This window comes from Arvicola amphibius, chromosome 3 (assembly GCF_903992535.2).
Source record: "Arvicola amphibius chromosome 3, mArvAmp1.2, whole genome shotgun sequence".
Taxonomy (NCBI): Eukaryota; Metazoa; Chordata; class Mammalia; order Rodentia; family Cricetidae; genus Arvicola; species Arvicola amphibius.
This window is the reverse complement of record NC_052049.1, coordinates 107,487,741-107,500,015: the sequence shown is the minus strand read 5'-3', so window position 1 is coordinate 107,500,015 and position 12,275 is coordinate 107,487,741. Positions and strand designations below refer to the sequence as shown.

The window sequence follows — 12,275 nt, the reverse complement described above, 5'->3', positions numbered from 1 at the left end:
CTATCTGAGAATGCTTCCTTGTCAGGTTCATCCAAGCTCATTACACATTAGCTTCAAGCCTAGGATTACTCTTTCAGAGACTGATAACTTAAAATGGTAAACTGATAGGAACCCAAAGAAAGGTGTGTCTTTGAAGAAGAAGTGCAAACATGTACAATGACTGCAAATTTTTAGAAAGATGTCTGATGAAACACAATGTTCTACTTGGCATATTGCAAACCACAAAGCAAGGAACATTTTCTATAATAGTGGAAAGTCAGCTTTAATGGGAACGAGATCATGATGAGTGGAATGGCCTATGTTGAAAGGGAGGCATCACTTCTAAGGGCTATTAAGCGACTCTAAGATGTGAATAGCAGCTATGCCAAGCTGTTGCTTTCAAAGAAACCCAGGAGGTTCCAAAGCTGTCTAACATTCAATGTGTCTTCCAAAGTTGCAAACAATGTTCTTTTTTTCAATACATTTTAACATACTTATGAAAACACTTCCTCCTAACTAAAATGTCTGATAGGGTCTGTACATGGAGAATGAATGAGCAGGTGCATTGAGGACCTGGTTTTGGGGGGATGGGAGGGTGAGCATAAACTTAAATTTTACTCATTGATTGGTGTCAGTGCATAAAAACATGACTTCTCAGGTTAACTGATACAGATGTTATGCATATTTTATAAGTATGTTGACAATTCCTCTAAAATAGAAATTATAAAATATTAAGATTAGAATTAATAGACAATAAGTAAATTTTATCATGTACACATTGATTCACATTGATTTAAGAAAGCATCTTATTTCATCACATGTTGGGATTGTAAGATGTTAAATATATTATGACAATTATGTTCTTTATTTTACTTTCTTTTTCTGAGTATCTAAGATGTTGTACGCATGTTTATAAAAATAAAACTACTAATGAAAGCCCATATGTTTTAGTTTTCTAATATCAATATTATATCCATATTTTTATTTAATTATTTTAAATTTATTATATTTTCTCATTTTACTGTTTAATTGGATCTTTAATTTTTATGATTTTCTTTTCCAGTGTTTAAAATCTTTAATTACTTCAAATTGAATTATATTTGAGCCAGGCTGGTGGTGTGGCGCATGCCTTTAAACCCAGCACTCAGGAGGCAGAGGTATGCGGATCTCTGAGTTCGAGGCCAGCCTGGTCTACAAGAGCTAGTTCCAGGACAGGCTCTAGAAACTACAGGGAAACCCTGTCTCGAAAAACAAACCAAAAAAAAAAAAAAAAGAATTATATTTGAGTAGGGTAAGAAATTATTTCTCCTTGATTTTGAAAAATACAGATATCCTGTTGTCCCCAAGATAATTATTTAGTAGATCACAACCTCCTCCACTGCTTCTACATCCAAGATCCTTTTTTCTGTTTATGTAATCTACTTACTTGGACTTACCATCTTGGTACTAGCAGTTAGAAAGTGGCAGGGGTGATTGAATATCTCCATGAAATTAGATTGTAAAACAGCTGTGGCCTTCTATCCATGTAGATGGATAGTATATACTATATAGGCTTATAGTATTTTGGTTTGATTGTCTTGATGAAGCCAGGCCCCATGTTAGGAAACAATCCTGTCTCAGGTCCCAGTTGTATAGTAACCCCTAGAGTAAACTTGGAAGTAAGTTCTTCCCTATGGGTTACTTCAGGTATAACTGAAGTCCCAGCTTCGAGCTGGTAGCTTGACAGTAACCTCATAAAATTCCCTGGCAGAACTCCTGATGCCCAATTAGGTAATGCCTGGATTCCTGACCCATAAAACTGTGAGATAGCGAATGTCTTTCATCTATATAATTTTATTCAAATAATTAACTATTTCTACAATTTGAATAGAAAGTAATTCATGTGGATATTCATATTTCTATGTTTCTTAGGCAACTTTAATAAATATTTGCTGCCACTTTTGATAAGTTATTTTGATTGAATGCTTCACATTTAGCTACTCCATATATACTTCTGTTAACTTCCCTTTTGCATATTATTTGTGTGTGTGTGTGTGTGTTTCAGAAATCATCTTCAGAGAGAATTATATTTAGTCTTTTCAAATGTCTAAATTTGTCATTGTTAATCATTTTGGTTCCCTATTTCAATAATTTGTGTTTTATATATTTCATTTTCATTTGTTTGAGAATGTAAAGTTTGTGTGTTGTGGAAAAGAAAGATTAGACTACTAATATAGAAAATTCTAGTGAGAAAGTGCAGATCATAGCAATTTTTCTTATTTTATTACAGTACCTTCTCTTAACATTCACTGAGTAATATGTATGTTTATTTATTTCTGGAGAAGTCATGTGGTGACATATTTTTGCTTTTGGAAGTCAATTTTGTCAATTAAAAACAAGTTTGTGGGCAAGTCTAGTAATTGGAACTATGTTTTCAAATAAAACTAATAGAAAATGCCAGAACATAATTATTTTAGTCCACTATAGTTTTCATGAAAGCCTACCATTTATGCTTGGCATAAACAAACCATCCAAGATGAAGGCTTGCATAAGGATTGGCTTAGGGAGCCATTTTGTCACGTGTCCGCAGGTGTGGGACACAGGGAATGGGATACTGAAGAGAAAGCAATCTGGTGAGCCTTCCTTTTATATAAGAATATTTCTTCTATTGGATCAAGATTTCACACTTATAAGCTCACTTAGTTTTAATCAAGTACCCTCATACCAATATAATCTAGTGCTTTGAGATATGTTATGCCTATATTTTTGGAAGACTCAAATGAGTCCATAGAAAGAAGTATGAAAATTCTAGATTAAAATATTTGAAATTGGGCATTTAAAAAAGACTGAGATATTTGACTGACATCTGGCAACTTAATAATGTATACTTATGCTGAGGAATGGTTTCTATGTGTGTCCTAGACTGAATAACAGCCATTAGGTTTTTCTCTTATTCAGGTCAGTCACTGAAATAGGATGTCTGGATGTGGCTCTACCATTTTACTTTTTAAAATAATTTCAAAGTAATGCATCAGAGAAAGCATTATTAGATTACTTATTTTGTTCTCTTAGTAGCATCTCATCTGATTACTCCCTTTGTTCAGGACCCCTGATGGTATAGTACACATTCACTGGATCCCAAGGGCTCAAAGACATTTTGTTTCTATATATGAGGAAATGATTTAGGTTGCTACGATTAGAAGATATTATTTCAGAAGACAGGGGCACATTCAATTTTGTGTCATTGTCTCAGTTTCATGGCTAAGATGAGTTTTAGTAAGGGGTGGAAGAAAATGATTCACTGGTTTCTATAGGTATATCCAATTTCAAAGTGAAAGTAATAATCACCGAAATACCAATGGACAAGAGGTTAAAGAGCAAAGTGCCCTCTCTGTGGAATAATGTAGGTGGCATGTTCATATATGCTCATATGCACGTATCCAGAGAAGAGGAGAGGGAGTTTGAAAGTGCTGTTCTTACAAACTGTTCTCAAATGTTCTCAGAGTTCAGAATGAATAGGATCATTCTTTGAGAAAAAAGTAAAACTGGTATTTGCTCTCTATTTTATTTCACCTTTCTTGTACATACGCTCACAGACACCATTCTTCTTTTTTTTTTTTTTTTTTTTTTTTTTTTTTTTTTGGTTTTTTCGGAGACAGGGTTTCTCTGTAGCTTTGGAGCCTGTCCTGGAACTAGCTCTTGTAGACAGAGCTGGTCTCGAACTCACAGAGATCCGCCTGCCTCTGCCTCCCAAGTGGCTGGGACACAGACACATTCTTAACATTTTCCTTATAAACAACATTTGGCTTAATTTAAAATATTAATACAATAGACATCCTCAGTAATCCTATATCTAGGTTTGCATTTCTATACAGTGAGTGATAGTCAAACTGCTTTGAAATGGGTGTCTAACATATGTACAGCTCTTGTTTGGAGCCTGCTAATTTTTTTGTAGAACAATAGCCAATATTCTGTAGTTGTTAGTGGCAAGCAAGTAAATATTTAGTCGAATGGCCTCAAAGGGCAGGTAGATGGCATCCACTGCTTTACAGGCTTATTTAGGAAGATTACTGTCTGACCTTTTACATAAGTTTTTGTCAAGAAGAACAATAATATCCAGTTCTTTTCCAGACACCGAGTTATTTTTATTTTGAGAACCACCTCTGTGCCTAACATTATTTTTTCCATTATGGATATAGTATGCATAACAAATCTACTCTAGACCTCACACTTATGTGTATGCGTGTTGTGTGGGAGCTAGAAAGACTCATTAATCTCCAGCTGCTTGTGAAGGAGGCAAGAAGACGAGCAACTTTTGGGTCAACATGGACAGCAATACCAGCACTCCATCACAGATGCCATCAGCGTTGTTTAGCACATCTGACACCCAAGTCGTTATTTCCTTTTCAGACCTGAAGCATAGAGGTTCTGTGAGAATTAGGAGATTGAGATTAAATAAACCTCCTTTGAGCTGCAAAGTAGCAATCTGTCAATTTTGCTTTAAGACTTTCTTTACCGAAAACAAAGGGATAAAAGATATAAGACTTATTAATAGTACATAGCAAAGACAATGATTTTAACGTTGTGGTTCTAGTGATGCGAACATTTTAAAACATTATTCTGAGGCTTAATATCTTAATAGCCCCTTGGTGTAGGAGCAGCACATTCACGTGGATTTTGTTCTTCTGTTTTCACGCACGATCTTTTCTCGGCATGAAGTTAGCAAGAAACATCTGCATTTTGGAATCCATACAGCAAAACTGTTTGTTGACGAAAACATTGAGTGTGCTATGGCAAGCATTTTTAATACGCTTCCGCTGGATCACGAGCAGTCTTTTGGTAGCATAGAGCCAAAACACTGCTTACCTTTCATTTCCTTATCATGTGCACGCGATTGATGCGAAGCCAGGAGATTCTCCATTCCCTCTCCTTCTTTCTTCCTCTCCCAGAACTGGTCTCAGGTGGAGATGAAGAACTGCTCAGTGGTGACCGAAGTTTCATCCTCCTGGGAATCCCACACACAGAGGGCCTGGAGACTATGCTTTTGTGTTATTTTCTGCCCTTCTATGCCTGCACCCTGGTGGGAAATGTGTCTATCCTTGTGGCTGTTATTTCCTCCACCCGCCTTCACACACCCATGTATTTTTTCTTGGGGAACTTGTCCGTGTTTGATATGGGTTTCTCTTCTGTGACCTGTCCAAAAATGCTACTCTATCTTATGGGACCTTAGCAGACTCATCTCCTACCAAGACTGTGTCTCCCAGCTCTTTTTCTTTCATTTCCTTGGGAAGCATCGAGTGGCTTTCTGTACACTGTGATGGCCTATGACCGCTTTGCTGCCATCTGTCACCCTCTCCGCTACCCAGTCATCATGAACTCTAGGATCTGCGTGGCTCTAGCTGCAGGCACATGGCTGTTAGGATGCCTTCATTCCAGTATCTTGACTTCCCTCAACCTTCACTTTGCCTTACTGTGGCCCCAACGAAGTAGATTACTTCTTCTGTGATATCCCAGCAGTCTTGCCACTGGCCTCTGCTGATGCATCCTTAGCAAAGAGAGTGAGCTTCACTAATGTTGGTCTAGTCTCCCTTGTCTGCTTTTTCCTGATTCTTGTGTCCTATAGTCGAATTGCCATCTCCATCTTGAGTATTAACTCCACGGAGGGACGTCAGCGTGCCTTCTCCACCTGCAGTGCCCATCTGATTGCCATATCTTTTGGCCTATGGACCCATCATCACTGTATATCTGCAGCCCACACCCAACCCCATGCTCGGAACTGTGGGTACAAATTCTGATGAACTTGGTAGGGCCAATGTGTGAATCCTTTTATCTATACTTTGAGAAATAAGGAAGTAAGATAGCTCTGAAAAAAAGTACTACATGGGAAGGTATCTGTTTTTGAGGACTAGGAAGATAAAACAGTTGACTCAATTGCCTTAAAATTCTTTCTATGCCAAGTCGTGAATTTGAATGCGGATTTCCTCACATTTGATGGTAACTTGGGACATTTAAAGCAGAGGAAATGATTTGAACACTGTACACTATTATCTTTTTGTATGTTTATAGGAGCTGCTTATTGAAGGCCATTAAAGTGGTTTAGTCTTGGTTGTTATTTGCCTTTCTTTGAAATACTATCTACCCAGGTACGGAGATCTCACTCACAGAAGTATGGTTCACTATTCTTCATTTAGTCCTTTCATACTATGTATGAGATAAACTTAAGCAGAAAGACAAAAATTAGAAAAAGGAAAAAAAGTCAGTAATTGAAGAAAAGTATGGGCATACTCTCTAATTTTCTCTCATACATATATTTGTATATATTTATTTTTGGGAATAGTTTTTAAATACAGTCATAATAGTTGACAAATTTAGTTAAGATTTAAATTTTATTTTTTTAATGTTTATAGTATAATATATTTACGTTTCTCCCTTGCCTTTCTTTACTTGAAACCCTCCCATATATTCCTCCTGACTTTCTTTCAGATTCAAAGCCTCTTTTTACACTAATTATTTATAAACACACACACACACACACACACTCACACACACACTGGATGATGGATCAAGATGGCTAATTTCTCTCTCCTAAATGATACCAAATGTATCACTTAAGCTTGATTTTCTATAATGCAAGTAAGTAGTGATCCATTTGTTCCATAATAAAATGGTAAAGCAACAAATATCATTAGGTTCCTCATCTTCTAAGCTTAAAACTAATTATGACCTAAGTACGTGGATAAAGATACTAAATTCTGCAGATTTGTGATATAAACTAGAGATTGAGAGATAAGCCACAAGAAACTGAGTGTGCCTATCTAAACGAGTTTCAAGTAAAATAATCCCATCACCAAGAATCAGATAAAAAGTTATTCTCATTTGGGGCAGAATTTCACATAATCAGTAGAATGTGGTTGAGTCTCATGCTTCTACAACAAGTGAGTAACCAATTAAAATGCCGGGAATGTTCGTCATTTGATCACACAGACCTGGTGGTTATTGTCACTGAGCTTATTATGCTAACAGTCCGTCTCCAGTCAGTGTTCTGTACCTCAGATTCACTTATTTGTTCATTGTGTTTTTAATTGTTTCTTTTCTGTATTGCGATGATTTGTTTGATTGGTAGTACTAGGAAGGGTGAGGTCCTCACTGAGCAATTGTCTATGAGTAGGTTGGTCTGGGTGCAGGGCCAATGAGGAATTTTCTAGTTGGGGTAGGACGAATTGGGGGAAAAATCAAATGAACGTGGGTGGGATATTGCAGAACCCTACAAAGAGAGAAGGAGGAGAGAGAGGGGGGAGAAAGAGAGAGAGAGAGAGAAGAGAAAGAGGAGAGAGAGCAGAGAGAGAGAGAGAGAGAGGAGATGAGACGAGAGAGAGAACTAGAATTCGTAGAATTGAGGTGTTGGGGTTGCGAAATCGTCATGCTTGATTCATTTCATTGTCTCGCTCTCTGCTCTTGACTGTGGTATATAAAGTGCCCTAGCTCCTTTATTCACCTGCAAGGGACCAACTGTAGATTTGGAATTGTTAGCCAAACCTTTTCTCCCTTACATGGCTTTCATTGAAAATATATTATAAAAGCTTCAGAAAATGAAATCAAGACAATCACCCTCCAAAGAAATTAAAACAAGTTTTTCTTCCACTTTTATATTTGTTAGTTCTCTTATAATTACTCAGATCCTATGCTCATTGATAGAGTGATGATGTATCTTAACATTTAAGAAATAGAAGTGATATTTATTTGACTGAAGAAAGTTGAACAAAATCAGAGACTCCATTAGATTCATTTGTATCGAGCTAGTGTTTTACTTTATTTTTCAGAACTACTTTAGTTTTTAAATATTTTCTGTATCTTGATAATCTCACTCATGCATACAATGAAATAGGATCATACTTTGCTTACATTCCTAAACTCATATTCCTTGAATATTCCCTCATCACATGTCTTCTAAACTTCAAGTCTTATTTTAAACTTAAAAAATCATAATCCAAAAGTCCAGGTGGTGCTGCCCAGGGCCACCTACTAGAACACGATAAACCTACTAGTGGCTACATCTTCAATAAAGAATGATTTCCTCTACACACATACAAACACTACCACAACCACCACCATCACAACATCATCACCCTAATTACTGTTAGTACGAATTAAGGCCTGGAGATCATCTATGCCATCTGTGCTAGGATTTAGGATGACTTGAACTTGTGCAAATGTTATGTATGTAACCACAGCATTTCACAGCACTTTTCTATATCTTCACACTCTTACACCTTTCTATATGTACCTATGCAAAATTCCTTGAGCCTTGGTGGTGGTTGGGTGAATGGAGATGCCACATTTGGGACTGAGCTCTGAGTCTCTTCTTCTAAGCATCTCTCTATTGACAACTGTTGTTCACTCCAAAAAAAAAAAAAAAAAAAAAAAAAAAACTTTACAAAACAAGATTAGAGCAATACAGGTCTATGGGCATATGTACAAATATTTAGAAGACAGTTTGACAGCATTAGTAAAATAAAATAGGAGGCTTCTACCCTAGGTCCTTCAACCATGCGCTTCTAGTCAAGCTTACCAGGTATTAAATTCAATCCTCTGAAGCAGGCCTTAAATTGAATTGGAAAACAATAGGTTACCCTACAACAGCTGTGCCACTATTGCACTTGGTAGGTTCATCTTGCCTAGCAAGTTAGTACTGCAACATTTGAAGTGCAGTTAGATAAGATATATCTTCTCCCCAAGCAGCCTGCATAGAACTTTCCAATAATATGAAAACTAACCAATCAGGACTCCGTGGTTGTTTTAAATTGACTTATCTGTGTCTCTGTCACCAAACTGTGTAATGTCTTCAGAAATAAGTTTTTATCATATAGTCATGATAGGTAAACAATGCAAATGGAAATACCCTGTGCTGTCTTAGAGTCTTCTGAGGCTTTCTTGACCAATAACTGTTTGGAAGGTGCCATATACTTGTACATTTATTTTATCTAATAACATATGACTTCTGATCTTCTGAATACAACATTGTCTACACATGCAGCATAGTTTTCTTCTCTCTCTTGTTTTATTGGAAGTGTACCTTGACATTTGCTTTGTAATTAGTAGTTTTCCATAAAGCTTTTATATAGACTGTTAGTTTTGCTTAAGTCACCTACCATCTCTTACTTTCCTCCATCCTCTCTTAATCCTTTAATCTCAGTATTCCTACCACTTCTTTCTTTTCACAGGTGTTCTACTATCCTTCAACTTATCTTTAATGTTGGATTGTAAAAAGTAGGCTTCCATAACCCTTTTTATGGGTTTTTCCCTCATCTTCACCCCTTGATTTACTGTATATTCCCACATCCCTCCCTGTTCATGAATTTCTGTTCTCAGTATTCCACTTCAGTAATTTTGTTTATCTATAATTGTTATTCACCATATAATGTGCCCCGTAGACCTCCTTCTATTCTTTTGACTTCTACATTTGCTCTAAGTTAAATTCACAAACAAAACATTTGAAGCTACATGTGAGAGAGAACATACAACATTTGTTTTTCTGAACCTGGGTTATCTCCTCACACAGTATAGTTTTCCAGTTCTATACCTTTAATTTCAAATTTCAGTTTTCTTTACAGCTGTGAAATGTTCCATTGTGTATATATGCTACATTTTTTGTTCATTCTGCTGTTAATGGGCATGTAGGTTGATTCTATTTCACACCTATTATCAATAGAAGAATAGTTATAGATATACAAATGTGTCTGTATCAGTAATCTATCCACCTCATTGGTCTGCTTAGAATCTTGAGTTAGGAAATACTGGTACAATACTCACCAGAGTCCCTGGTTAATATTAAAAATTTAAGCAATACCATATGAGTTTTTGTTAGATTTTGGTAAATGCTAATAATCTTCAATTACATCTGATAAATCCCTTTCCTTTTAAAATATGGGATTAAAAACCAGAGACATGGCTTAAAAACTCAAGGAATTATCATATAAATTTTATCTACTGAAATTATTTTAACTAATCTTCTATTTTATAAAAAATAATTTTAATTTATGAATCAAAGTGTAATGCCCAGATCCATGAAGTCCCCCCTAAACCAACAAGGAGACCAAGTATTATATGTAAAAGCAAAGAGCCTTTATTTTATACAAGTTTGCAAACTCAGTCTTTCCACGTGTCCAACGTAGAGAGCCACTAGCTCAGTTAGAGTTGGGCTTTTATAGTAATAAAGGTGAGGTGAAGGATTCCTAAGGTTCAGGACCCCTGATTGGTTGACATTTGTCTAAGGGGTGTCCTGGTGAATGTGCGCTGGCAGGTGATCTTATCTACTGCAGTTGGAATCTTAGGCATTTCCTTTGGACGGTCTGTTTCTTGGGTGGTTGCTTAGGAATTCTCAGTTTATTGTTCTTCCTTCAACCAGGTATTGATTCAAGTAAATTACTGAGACTCAGGCCTCCATTAAGCTTATCAAGGCTAGGCCCAACACTGGCAGGTGATAATGGTCGGAAGAACTTACTTTGAGTGTTCTGTTTCTACTAAGCCTATCATGGCTGGCTGGCCCCCTACACAAGAATCAGCATAAATTATAAATTAAACTTTAGTGATTTAGCTGTCTCTTTCATAATATGTATCCTTAATTGAGGCATTTATCAAAAAGAACTAAACATTTAATGAAAATTCTAAATCCAGGTATAGAGGTTTCTGGACTATAATCCCAGCCCTCAGAAAGCCATGATAAGATTACTGTGCATTCAAGTTCAGCTTGAGATGTATAGTAAGTTCTTAACAGCCTGGGCTCCAGTGGGAGGACTGTCTGAAAAAAGAAAAAGAGGGAGAGGAAGAGGGAGAGGGATGGAAATAGAGAGAGAAATCAGTTAAAGTTTTGTAACAAAAAAGCAGATAATATTATAGGCCAGAAGAAAAGAAGATACAAGTTTCAAGAATGATTATGCATTTGTATTTTTTTTTTTACATTTTAAAATTATGACACTTAGCATAAACAAGCAGGAGCTAACTCTATCAAATATTAATGGGCAGATAAATTCAGAGATAATGTAGAGATTGCCTAGAAATAAACAAATACAGCCTGTAACATCTTTTCCTATAATTTATTGTTTTATTTTGAGGTAGAGTTGAAGTCATTTTAATTTCAGACAGTAAATGTTTCTGGGTTTTGGAGTTGCATATTTGTTGCTGAACATCTGAAAACGATAAATTAAGGAGAAAATTTGGTTCAATTTTTTTTGGGAGGTATAGTTATCAAGTGAGGGAAACAGTGATAGCAAATAGGAAAAGACATGGTAGCAGGGACAGGAAGTTTAGATGGCTTCATGGCACCTGAAACAGGAAGCAGGAAATGACTAGGAATTAAGGCTTTTCCCAGTGAGCCATTTCTTCCAGTGAGGTTCAAGCTCCTAAATGTTCTATAACCTTCCCCAAAAGTGCCACCAAGCTGGGCCCAAGTGTTGGAACCACCCTGCGCATATATGCAGAATATTCTTCATTTAAATCTACAAAACTTATAAATACAAAGAATGTCATAAAATTACTGGGAATATAAAATCATTATTATCTTGTGGTAACTATGTAAAGTGTGATCAGAAAAATCAGAAAAAAAGATATTTGTATATAGTTTACATTCAACTATATGTTTCTGGGATGCTTAATTTTAGTAGGAAATTAAAATGTACTATAGGTGGAAGTCACACAGATGTTTCCTTAGCTTTTCTAGTTTGTTCTTAAACTTAACATGTGTTTAGTTATTGGGAACATCAATTATGCCTTTCCTTCCCCATGCTTCTTTGTTTTATATTTGCGAATTCTTTCCTGTTCATTGTGGCGTTAAATCTGTTAACACAAAAAAAATAACAGATGGAGCTTCCAAAAAGTCACATGAATAAATTTAGAAGAGCTAGGAGTAGAATCCTGAACAACAGTAGAAAAGCCGCTAGACCATCTGATAAAAAACAATCTGTTATTCACATGATTCCTTTGAAAACAAGGAGATGCCCATGCTGGTATCTGCAGCCCTGACTCAAATTGATAATGCTTTTCAGTGAATACAAAATTGTTTGTGATTCCTGAAGTTCTTAAACTCAAACCGTTTGGTTGTTAAAGTTAAAAAAAAATCTTATTAAGCCTATTAAAAATGCAGATATTACACCAAAGTGTTTCCAGATAACTCAGGGGATTTGCTCTGAGGTTGCTATTTTATAGTAAAAGCACCGTGTATGAGGGACACAGACCTAATAACTTTAAGAGACCTTGTAGAGTCCGATCCTGTGGGTGTTAATGGTAAGCAGTGAAATGCGTGCATTTGTTCAAATTATAAC

The 12,275-nt window shown here is 36.1% G+C and overlaps 1 pseudogene; it reads left to right on the top strand.

Annotated features, from left to right (window-relative positions):
• The first annotated feature begins 4,925 nt into the window (after positions 1 to 4,925).
• Positions 4,926 to 5,819, top strand: LOC119810262 (annotated as a pseudogene).
• Positions 5,820 to 12,275: the final 6,456 nt, after the last annotated feature.